This window comes from Mytilus edulis, chromosome 1, assembly GCF_963676685.1.
Source record: "Mytilus edulis chromosome 1, xbMytEdul2.2, whole genome shotgun sequence".
Lineage (NCBI taxonomy): Eukaryota > Metazoa > Mollusca > Bivalvia > Mytilida > Mytilidae > Mytilus > Mytilus edulis.
The window spans coordinates 101826629-101839529 of NC_092344.1; positions in this window are offsets into that span (position 1 = coordinate 101826629).

A 12901-nucleotide genomic window follows, 5' to 3' on the forward strand; every position below is an offset into this window, starting at 1 on the left:
CAGAGGTGGATTTAGGGCCGGGGGGGGGGGCAGGGGCCCGCCCCCCTTTTTTTGAAAAAAAGGTTGCTTATAAAGAGAATCACTGAAGCGTGACTGGAGTGGGCCCCCTCTTAGGCAGTCACTGGGCCCCACTTATGAAAATTTCTGGATCCGCCAGTGGATCCCAGTTCAAAAAAGCTGTGGCTAAACAAACTATATTTAGGAAACACACGAAAAGTAAAAATGCAAATAAATGTAAAGTTTGCCTTTAAGTAGACGCCACACCACAAATGCACAGAATCCAACGACTGACGTACTGTTAACTCGGGTTACTTGAATATCATAAACATATGGAGTACGATTATCCTATTTAATTAAAATACAGATCCGTGTCCGCCGACTCACAACGACTTATTATTTCATTATTTTTTCAATTCTTTATTAACCAAATGTTTTTCAACATATACTTAATTTAGATTACAAAATTGTACGATCATGACAAAACAGACAGAAATGTAAATATAATAACAAATAACAAATACATGTAACAATTGATTACATATCAACTTAAAAACAGTCATTTTAGAGCTTTGAACAGTGCTCTAAATATATATTTTCCTAACTTGCATAAGTCTTTTCAATCAGTCAGAAAGCACCTTTAAATTGTGGCCAACAAAAGACACAGTCAATTATAAAATTTAACAAGATTTATTATACAAAAGTTTACAAGAAGTATAACACCAATATTACTGTCAACTTTAAACTGTCAAAATATGAGTCCAGTCTTTTTTCTTTATCTGTATCCGGAAATCTTCTCAGAATCTAATCTGAATATTACGTTCACTACTAAGGTCACAATCCAGTCTGAGGTTGTTTGTAGAATAAAAGTGTGAATCAAAATGCTGTGAATACTAATTTCTATCGATGTCTAAGTCTGAGACTTTAGTGTCCGTATATGTATAGTTAGTGTAAACATATTTTATTAATTATATTCAGGTACATACATAGGCATTTACATAATAATACAAGTGAAATAATTAATAGGATCCAGAAACAAGCTCTTAGCTTATATTAATCCGTTTCCTAATAAGAACATTTCATATTTTAATACTCAAAGGGTAAAATGTTATAAAAAATAACAATGTTACACTAGATGGAAAGAAGAAATATGTATAGTTATCACGGAAATTTCTAGAAATGGAACGTCCTAGAAAGTTACAACGGATGTTTCTAGTAAAATGTAGAAGTTTAAATTACGCATCTTTTATTAGGATCCTTCTGGAATCATTATGTAAGTCAAATGGAAAGTTCCAATCATTCTGTGATTGTTCCAGTGATTTCTAAACTGTACAGTTATAAGACTTTTTTGTAAACAACTATCAGGCCACACAACACAAATTAGGCCAACATAAATAAATATAATAATTACAATATCATAACAATTTGTAAAGATTTATGAATAGATGGCTAACGCCAATAATATGGTTTTATCAAATTTTCACGCAATGCTGAATATGAAGGACATGATTAGATAAAATGCATTTCATCCTCTCTATATCATCTAGACACAATGTACAGATTCTAAGGTTTATATTTACATTAGAATACCTTACCTTTCCTATATAAATATAAGAAGATGTGGTGTGAGTGCCAATGAGACAACTCTCCATCCAAATAACAATTTATAAAAGTAAACCATTATAGGTCAATGTACGGCCTTCAACACGGAGCCTTGGCTCACACCGAACAACAAGCTATAAAGGGCCCCAAAATTACTAGTGTAAAACCATTCAATCGGGAAAACCAACGGTCTAATCTATATAAAAAGGAGAAACGAGAAACACGTATAAATTACATAAACAAACGATAACTACTGTACATAAGATTCCTGACTGCAAACATTTGCAGCGGGATTAAAGGTTTTAATGGTATCAAACCTTCTCCCTTTTTCTAAAATAATAGCATAACATCACAACATAGAAAAACACACGATAAATTATCAATTGACAGGCTTAACTCAATCAAAAAACGTAAATTAACAAACTATGAACTAATAATTTTGATCTGCGATATCTGCATGCAAATGCACAGTTAATAAAATATTAGGGACAAACATTCAAGGCCAAAAAGCAAACAAACAAGTCCAAACAAAGCCATGGCAAGACACCACTGCGAAATATCTAACCCTTTGAAAAAAATCACTTTTGAAAAAGCTATATTAGATGATGACAATCTAATATATTTGATCTGCGATATCTGCATGCAAATGCACAGTTAATAAAATATTAGGGACAAACATTCAAGGCCAAAAAGCAAACAAACAAATTTAGCAATACACTTTTGTAAATTTTGGGTATTGGTTTACATACATATGTGTGCAAAGAAAAATTTGATATCATATATCTACATGTATACAAAAAACATTTTGATGAACTATCTAAAGTAGCATCAAACTCTTGTTTGACAATGTCACACAGTCTCTGTTTATAACTATAATATGATGTTTGCATACAGAATAATCAGTTTGACGAAAACCACAAATCATTTTAAACTAAGGTGGAACAATTCTCCTCGTAGATTACAAACCCAGTTCTTATCAGTCATTTGGATTCTTCAAACAGATATCATATAAATAATTGTAACAACCAAGTAATATACAATTGTCGTAATTCAATACCTTAATCCAATATTTAAATTTACACAATTTCCTAGTGACTATGTTAAAGTTATTGACCAAGCAAGTCGGTATATATCTTTCAATCTGCGCGGCTCGGTGACCCTTATTAACCCGGACGACGTAGGAATTCGGTTTAAAGGGTCATCCGACCGTGCATATTAAATGATGTTTACCGATTTGATGATTGGCCAAAAACTGTTTTAACACACGACGCCATCAATTTACGTGAACGTTTTGAAAATATTCGGACGATATACCGCAATCCACGGCTCCTAGGAAAGTTTCTTGTAGGGTAAAGAAGACGAAATACGCAAATTAATGTAGCAAAAGATTGGTTAGTTTTAAATCATTACATGTAAATAAATATTGTCTAATATTACTAAATAAACAAAACATAGCTTCTCTGCCTGAAGTATTCAGCAACTTTTTTTTTGTGCAACAGAAAATGTTCCATTAAAATTAAGAACAAAGCTAGATAAGTAAATTTGTTAACTATATATCTATGTGTACATCATCATAAAACCATTTATTTTCTTCCTTTACTAACCCACCATTTCTAAAAAATATTGAAAATGTTTTCTTGGAGTAACAATCTACTCCATCATCATCCTCTCAGCTATGCGTTATTTTTTATAGCAACCATGCAGTCACAACCTCGGTGCAATAATAACATTAACGGTACCAATTTGTCTGCACCAGATGCGCATTTCGACAATACATGTCTCTTCAGTGATGCTCGTGGCCAGAATATTTGAAATCCAAAGCTTATATAAAAGATGAAGAGCTATAATCCAAAAGGTCCAAAAAGTATAGCCAAATCCGTGAAAGGAATCAGAGCTTTGCATGAGGGAGATACATTCCTTAATTTATAATAATTTCTAACATTTTGTAACAGTAAATTTTAATAACACAAACAATCCGTATTTTCATGCCAGTACCGAAGTACTGACTACTGGGCTGGTGATACCCCCGGGGACTAACAGTTCACCAGCAGAGGCATCGACCCAGTGGTAGTAATAACATTAACGTATGGAACGCCATGACTGCCTTATGTTAATGATCGGCATTATATGCAGTGCTCACAACATTATATGCAGTACTCACACCATTATATGCAGTGCTCACAACATTATATTAAGTGCTCACAACATTATACGCAGTGGTCCAAACATTATATGCAGTGGTCACAACATTATATGAAGTGGTCACAACATTATACGTTTTTTGTTGATCATGATGGTGATGATCGGTGATGGTGATGATGATGTTTGATGTATGATGAGATTGATGTATGATGAGATCATTCAGTAAACTTCGTTTTTTAGCGGAAATTACCGAATCCATAATTGGTAATGCCCAGCAAACAAATTTATAGACAATAATTACATTAGATGTATGTTTCATTATAATACGTTATTCTGATTGGCCAACTGCACATCTCGTCCTATTCCTGAAACAATTGTATTAGACAATAACATTTATCATTCATGATGACACGAGGTTCCACAATAAAGTGCACAGGTAAATTAAATGAAAACTTGATAAAAATCGTGTTTTCATGATTCTAGCTAAAAAAATGTAATTATAAGTATTGAATGCTTCTTTTTGTAACTTTATAGGGTTGTAAAAGCGTTGACCGTGCGCACATTTTTAGTATGAAGCGCTTCCGCGCTTCATACAAAATGTTCTTCGGTCAACGCTTTTACACCCCAATAAATTTACAAAAAGCAGCATTCAATTCTTAAATAATTACATTAGATGTATGTTTCATTATAATATTTTATTCTGATTGGCTAACTGCACATCACGTGTTATTCCGTAAGCAGTTGCATTGCTCAATACAACTTTTCACTCATGATAACACTTGCTCCAACAATAAAGTGCACAGGTGAATTAAATAATAAAATATATAAAATTCGTGTTTTCATGATCATAGCTAAAAAATGTAATTATAAGTATTGAATGCTTCTTTTTGTAACTTTATAGGGTTGTAAAAGCGTTGACCGTGCGTACATTTTTAGAATGAAGCGCTTCCGCGCTTCATACAAAATGTACTTCCGTCAACGCTTTTACACCCCAATAAATTTACAAAAAGAAGCATTCAATTCTTAAATAATTACATTAGATGTATGTTTCATTATAATATTTTATTCTGATTGGCTAACTGCACATCACGTGTTATTCCGTAAGCAGTTGCATTGCTCAATACAACTTTTCACTCATGATAACACTTGCTCCAACAATAAAGTGCACAGGTGAATTAAATAATAAAATATATAAAATTCGTGTTTTCATGATCATAGCTAAAAAATGTAATTATAAGTATTGAATGCTTCTTTTTGTAACTTTATAGGGTTGTAAAAGCGTTGACCGTGCGTACATTTTAGCGCTTCATACAAAATGTACTTCCGTCAACGCTTTTACACCCCAATAAAATGACAAAAAGAAGCATTCAATTCTTAAATAATAGTGCATTGACTTGACATATCAACGATATAAGGATGAGGCTTAGATCCTTATATCGTTGATATGTCAAGTCAATGCACTATTATTGTCTTTATACTGCAATCCAAGAAAACCATTTTCAATTGTTGTTTAGTGTGTTAATGTTATTTATTTGATTTAAATATTGGGGAAAATCCCCCTTTAAAAAGGCCTCATATCACACAGCCGGAGAAATATACAACACGATGAAATGTACATCATCTGTTGAAAACCGCAATCAATGGTGAACGAATTCGTTTGTTTATAGACTAAAATATCAACAATAATCATAAAACATAATGATTTATAGGTTGCAAACAAAAAAATATTAACACGTGAAAAATATGTTTTTTTTCTTCAAAAATTGTAAAAGAAACAAGTTTGAGTCGTTAAACGCATCGTTGTTTACATTGGAAGCAAGAACAGGTTGTAGAGGTCGTATGAATGAATAAATATAATTTCGACAATTTCTCTTTAAATATTCATGAGGAAAAGTGATATCAGGTCAGTGAATGTATATGACATAGAAATATACGGTCAACGCATTTTGACTGCTCAAATAGAACGAGTGCAGTATAAAAACAGTTATTAAAGTCATGTTATCATTAAGGCAGTATACAATATTTAAAACTGATTAAAATAAGTAAATTAAGAAGTATGATCAATTTACCACAAATTTATTCCACACCAGGGCATTTAAAACTTATTTTGAGGACCAGTTTTACCATATTCACAACTTAATATGTATATATATTTAAGTGTTTAATAAATTTTTTCGCCGAACGCAGTTGGATACGACCGCAGAGATCCAACCCTGAACCGAAACTTATTCAGATAACTCGGGACTGTAATTAAGATATGTTATGACCCAGTATTTTTCGAGGAGAACCAAATATCTGTCAGAAGTATACTGTTCATTGCATTTTTTTTTTTATTAATGTTGGTCAGCAATTGCAAATAGAATTTTATTTAAACATTTACGATTTTCAATCATATTTTAAAAAGACATGTCACAGCAATGTTTGGTGCAAAATAGCTAGTTTGTGAATTTAAATTCTTTTAAGAATATAATTCGAACTATACATAAAGGTCAAATTAGTTTCGACAATTTTCCAATTTTTTTCCCGTGAGTGATCCATATCCATGGGAAAGAAGCCCCACAGAAACAATCAAGATCCGTCGTCAAAAGTAACTTTCCAGATAACGAAAAAAATATTCAGATATGAAATTTTCAACCTTTTACATAGATCCTAATATGAGATATGGAAAAAAATGGTAGCAAAAATAACAGAAATCCCCAGACTAATGACAAGCTTGTATGTAAGAAGAATTAGAACGCCAATAACAACAACGAGAAGAATTCACAGGAAAACAATACTAGTAGTTCTCCATTAATACAATTATATTACAATTATATATTGACATAAAAACGAGTATCGTTTTTTTTGTGCTTCTGTTACAAAAAAATAATTTGTGTGGACTTTAAATAAAATCAAAGAAGTGCTCCTTTACATATAGCATTTCTCTTTTATGTGTTGTTGGTATCATCTGGACATAAACACAAATTTGAATCTTTTTTCAAGGTCCATTGTTGTCAAAGAAGTGCGATCTAAAAGATATTATTCTTCTATGACTTGAAGTTGATTAGATTTTGTATCTTAATGTACCTTAACCAGAATTAATTTAGGTCAAGATGACTCTTTTTTCATGGACAATCGTTACTATCCAATAATAGTAAATCATTCTTTTTTACTCACAATTTGTTTCAATCTTTACCTAAATGCAAAACTTAGATGCATGTTTTTTATCAGTTGTTAGTAGCTTTGAACTAGCTGTCAGTAACTGCGAGTACTCTCAGATCAGTACTTATTGTCTTTTTGTTGTTTGGATATATGTGACCAAGGAAAAAGCAGCTTCAGTTATTATTATGGACTTTGATATCAAATTCTCAATTTTTGATATTTTAGACATTAATTCTCTGTGTTTTATTATTCATTATATTTTAAAATTTCATTTCTATTTACATCACGTATCCAGGACTTAAAATCAACATGCTTTGATATGCATTTAATTCTCAGTTTGGACATTGGGTGACATTGTATACTCTGTTAGCTAATTAGTGACATGCTAACTTGTCTTATTCATAATGTATGTTCTTAAGGAAGCTGGCTTGTCACGTTTTGGAATTTTGGTAAAATTTTCGGAATCCTCTGGTTTTATCCATTTGAATGCATTAGCAAATTTTGCCCGGTGACCCCCATTTTTCTTTTTATAATTCTTTTACATTTGTAATGATAAGCTGTCTGTTAAAGTCTTTTAAAATGTTAATTACTTTTTAATAGTTTTTGAGGACTTTAACTTGTCAATGATAAAGCTATGAAAAGTCAAGAGAGAAATTTTTCCCGCCAAATTTCAATGGCTAATATCTCGAAAACGAGCACGGTGACCTATATATTTTTTTTGCTCTTTGAAGTCCTTTATTAATCCCCTATCAATATAAACTAGTGTTTATCTGTAATAAAGTATTAGTATTCCATGCTGAATTATTGGTTGATTCATCGCTAGTTCCAGAGTCTCAAGATTTAGGTTTCACCAGAGTTTCAGTTCCAGAGATTTCATTGCTATTCACAGCAATCATTCGTTGTGTGATCAGGTGCATCACACAGTTTCAGTAACAAGAGGCCATTCAGTCAGGCTCTTGTTGCAAAACCTTAAAAGTCACCCATTTCCCCGGTGACAGATACAAGTACCCGCCCACGTCCACTCTATTTTTTTGTTAGATGTATTTATATTTGTATCCATCTCATCAGTGTGTTGTTCTATTACGCCACTGTCCCAGGTTAGAGGAAGGGTTGGTATCCCGCTAACATGTTAAAAACCGCCACATTCTGTATATATTTGTCTGTCCCAAGTTAGAAACAGCCTTTATTTCAGTGGTTGTCGTTTGTTAATGTGTAATATACATGTTCGTTTTTCGATCGTTTGTTTGTACATAAATTAGGAATGTTTTACGGTTATCATTTCGGGGCCTTCTATAGCTGACTATGCAGTATGGGCTTTGCTCATTGTTGGAGGCTGTACTGTGGCCGTTTATAGTTGTTAATTTCTGTGGTGTCATTTTGTCTCTTGTGGAAAGCTGTTTCATTGGCAAGCATACCATTTTTCTATATATTAACCGTGCAGACTGACGAACAAACGTAGTAAACGTTTTATTCACCCCACAAACTCAGTTTTCATAAGAGATGATAACTTTAAATGAAAATGTAAAACTGGGTCTTGAAAGGGTAAATTTTTTCTTATGAAAGTTTATTTTCTATATAAGACTGCTGAACATATTTAGAAGACAAACTGCTTGTAAAAAAATTGGACACCTACTGTAATGTAATGCTTTAAACTGCATTTTCCATATCTGTTAGATACTTATTCATGTAAAAATGCCAAATTCTGAAAATCGATGCCAAAAATGACTCTATCAGGACATATATAAGCTAGCCTAATATGGTTCTTAGGTGTTATAGAAATCTGACTATTTTATTTAAAAGGTAATTAACCTTTTTTAAACTGAGTACAGACTATAAAGTGACACATTGCTAAAGTTCTTCAGTAGGAAATGAACTCGAGGAATATATCATACAAATTTTCCTTCGATATTTCATTAAATAAACTTTTATTATTTAACTTACATTTTGCCATTCGCATTTTTTACGACGAACAGATCTAGTTCATTCATTCACTTCTTAGTTTCATCTTTTCCTTACTTATTTCAATTAGTTTTAAATATTGTATACTGCCTTAATCATAACATGACTTTAATTGTTAGCTGGGCATTACCAATTATGGATTCGGTAATTTCCGCTAAAAAACCCGAAGTTTACCGAATGATCTCATCATACATCAATCTCATCATACATCAATCTCATCATACATCAAACATCATCATCACCATCACCGATCATCACCTTCATCAACAAAAAACGTATAATGTTGTGACCACTTCATATAATGTTGTGACCACTTCATATAATGTTGTGACCACTTCATATAATGTTTTGACCACTTCATATAATGTTGTGACCACTGCATATAATGTTTGGACCACTTCGTATAATGTTGTGACCACTGCATAATGTTTGGACCACTGCGTATAATGTTGTGAGAACTTAATATAATGTTGTGAGCACTTAATATAATGTTGTGAGCACTTAATATAATGTTGTGAGCACTGCATATAATGGTGTGAGCATTGCATATAATGGTAAGGCAGTCATGGCGTTCCATATTAACGGTACCAATTTTTCTGCACCAGATGCGCATTTCGACAATACATGTCTCTTCAGTGATGATCGTGGCCAAAATAACTTTCTCGAGTTGACAATTTTGGATATTCGCCTTTTCTATGGGCCATTGTAAGTTATATGGTTCGCTACTGACCCCCTACGGGTCCATAAATGGTTAATACAATCCATAGGGGATGAGGCTGGAGGCCGAATCCCCTATGGATTTTATTCACCCTCTGGATCCGCAGGCGGTCAGTCGTTGACCGTATACATAACGAATTTATTGCACGCTGGACTTTTTCTGCTGCGTTGTGTTAAAAAATAAACAATGAAACACATCAACATTAATAGATGACGTCACTATTAACGCGTCCTGAACCCCTATGAAATTTACTATGAACCCCCTACGGTATCATAAGGGTGCACCACGTGACTGCGTTAAACCAATCACAACGTGATAATTAAACCGGTCTAAACGTCTAAATACGTGACACCTTTTCGACGGACGTAATCTTTTGGCTACTTTTTAAAAATGTTGTGAAAAAGGTTAACCCGAATAATCCAGTCGTTATATTACGATCACTTCGAGCACTCCTTCAAGCCCTCGAGAAAAGTAGTGGATAGAGGGCGCTGAATTATTCAGTTAGAAAAAGGTCGGATTTAAGCCTAATAATGCTAGATAACGTTTTCTCGCATGCTTTCAAATCCCTGCCTCTTTGACATCATGGCATCACCTCCTATGCCGTGTCCAATGCTGTAGAACACTTTTTTCATGAAATTTGATATAGATTACAGGAAATTGTTATGAAAATATAAGAACAAATGGCCTCTGCTTACCCAAAATTTCAAAAATTATCTTAGAGCCCGATCACAGATTGTGATCGGGCTCTAAGATAATTTTTGAAATTTTGTGATCGGGCTCTGAGATAATTTTTGAAATTTTGGGTAAGCAGAGGCCATTTGTTCTTATATTTTCATAACAATTTCCTGTAAAAGCACTTTATAAAACTTTAAAAAAAATAGTTGATTGGACAGGTTGAATAAGAACTTAACTTTGCCGTAAATTATTTCGACGTAAGAGATGACTTTAATTTTCCCAATGCCGACAGAGATTAAAATATGATACCGTGAATAGTAAGTAAGTAAGTAAATAGTTTATTATAGTGTCACGATCCAATATACATCATCATATACAATATAAATATCTTCTTCTTCTTCCAGTTAAGCGGCCGCAATCAACTGTCTGATTATTCTGCCACTGTGTGTTGCGCAAAGAAAATTTAATTATATTTACATTTTGTGAAAGTTAAAATCCTATATACAGGTGCTCATTAAAAACAAGTGATTATGTCTATTTTGTTAGCCGAGCCTTGACTGAGCATTCAAGACTCGGGGCGGTGATAGTGGAAAGTGGTAAGGCATTCCATTCCCGTATTGATTTTGAATAGAATGACATTTTCCTTATATCCGTTCTACAAAGAGGAACCTGGAAACATCCAGTCCGAGTTGTTCTTGATGCTCGGTTTGTTGGAATAAGCCTAGATGTTGCATCTATATTAACTAGGCAGTTAGTTATTTTGTACATCATGCACATCCTTGTTGTTGATCTCCTCTCTTCTAGTTGTTGCCACTCGAGTTGATTTATCATGGCGTCTACTGATGATGTGTTACGGTATTTGTTGGTAACATACCTAGCCCCTCTGCGTTGTACCATCTCAATTTTTTTCTTGTTGTTCTGTTGATCGGGGTCCCAAACTGCGCTTGCATATTCAAGTGTTGGTCTGTTTAATGACTTGTATGCATTTTCTTTCAGTTGTTTGTTGCTGATGTTAAGATTTCTTTTTAAGAACCCAATAGTTTTATTTGCTTTTTGGCAGATGTTATGTACATGAGTACTCCAATTTAAATCTGAGCTGATTGTAACTCCAAGATATTTTGCATCCGATACTCTCTCCAGTACATGGCCATGAAGGATATAATCTTTTGTGATTGGATTTCTTTTCTTGCTGATGGTCATGACATTGCATTTGTCTGCGTTGAATTTCATGAGCCATCGTTGTTCCCAGTCTGATAATTTGTTCAGATCCTCTTGCAGTGTTGTTGTATCTGCATCTGATGTTATTGTTAGATAGATGATTGTGTCTTCGGCAAACAATCGTGTTCTAGATCGAACCCCCTCTGGCATATCATTAATGTAGTAGAGGAAGAGTGCTGGTCCAAGGACTGAACCTTGTGGTACACCTGATTCTACATCAATGAAGCCAGAGCTTACACCTTCAACCACTACTGACTGTTGTCTACCACTTAGGAAACTCTGGATCCATCTGTTGGTTTTTCCATCAATCCCGTATCTATGTAGTTTATGGATCAGTAGTGAATGGCTTACTTTGTCAAAAGCCTTGGAGAAGTCCATGATTAAGCAATCAGTTTGCTTTCCTTCGTCCAGGTTTTGCGTGATATCATCTATGAATTCGATGAGTTGAGTTTCGCATGATAATTTTTTGCGAAACCCATGCTGCATAGGATGTAGGATATTATGTTTGTCCGAGTGAGCCATGATGTTGCTGGTAATTATGTGTTCCATGATTTTGCATGCTATACACGTTAAAGATACAGGGCGGTAGTTTTCTGCTTTGTATTTTTGTTTTTTTTAAAGATTGGACAGACGTTGGCTGATTTCCAGTCTATTGGTAATTCTCCAGACTCATATGACTGTTGAAAGAGGATACTAAGTCGTTTAGAACCTTCGATGTAATTTGGTCTGGGCCAGCTGCCTTGTGTGGATTGAGGTTTTCCAGTATTTTCAATATTCCATTATCTGTGATTTTGATTTCTGGCATAGATGGATAATTTTTGTTTAAAGATCCACATCTGTCTTGGAATTCCTGATTTGAGAAGCTTGTTTTTTCAGTAAAAGCAGACTGGAACTGTTGGTTTTGTATATTTGCTTTATCCAAAGGATCTGAATATAGAAGGCCATCCTTTTTCAGTGGTGAGACTTCATTTCCATCACTTCGTTTGTGCTTTATGAATGTCCAGAATCTCTTCATACAGCCAAAATTTTCTATGATGTTATCTTCTGGTGGTGTTACGATAGATTCCACATACTTCCAGTATGACCTCCTCAGACCTTGTTGTACCTGGCGTTTGATTGTTTTGTATTTCTCAGAGTCTTTCTTGTCATGAGATTTCTTCTTTTTCTTGTACAGCCGATCTCTCTTTCTGATGAGTCTTTTGAGATCTCTGGATATCCATGGTGGGCTGTCCTTGGTTCTAGCCTGTTTGTGCGGGATATTCAAATTAACGCTTTTCTCTAAACTTGTTTTAAATACTAACCATATGTCATTGATGTTACTTTTGCTGGTTGTCATTGTTACAATTTCATTCTTAATATTATTTATATCTTCCCTCATCTTATCCCAATTTGCTTTGCTGTATAGAGGAATCTTTCTTGCTGCTTGATTTTTTCTTGAAGGGATGACAC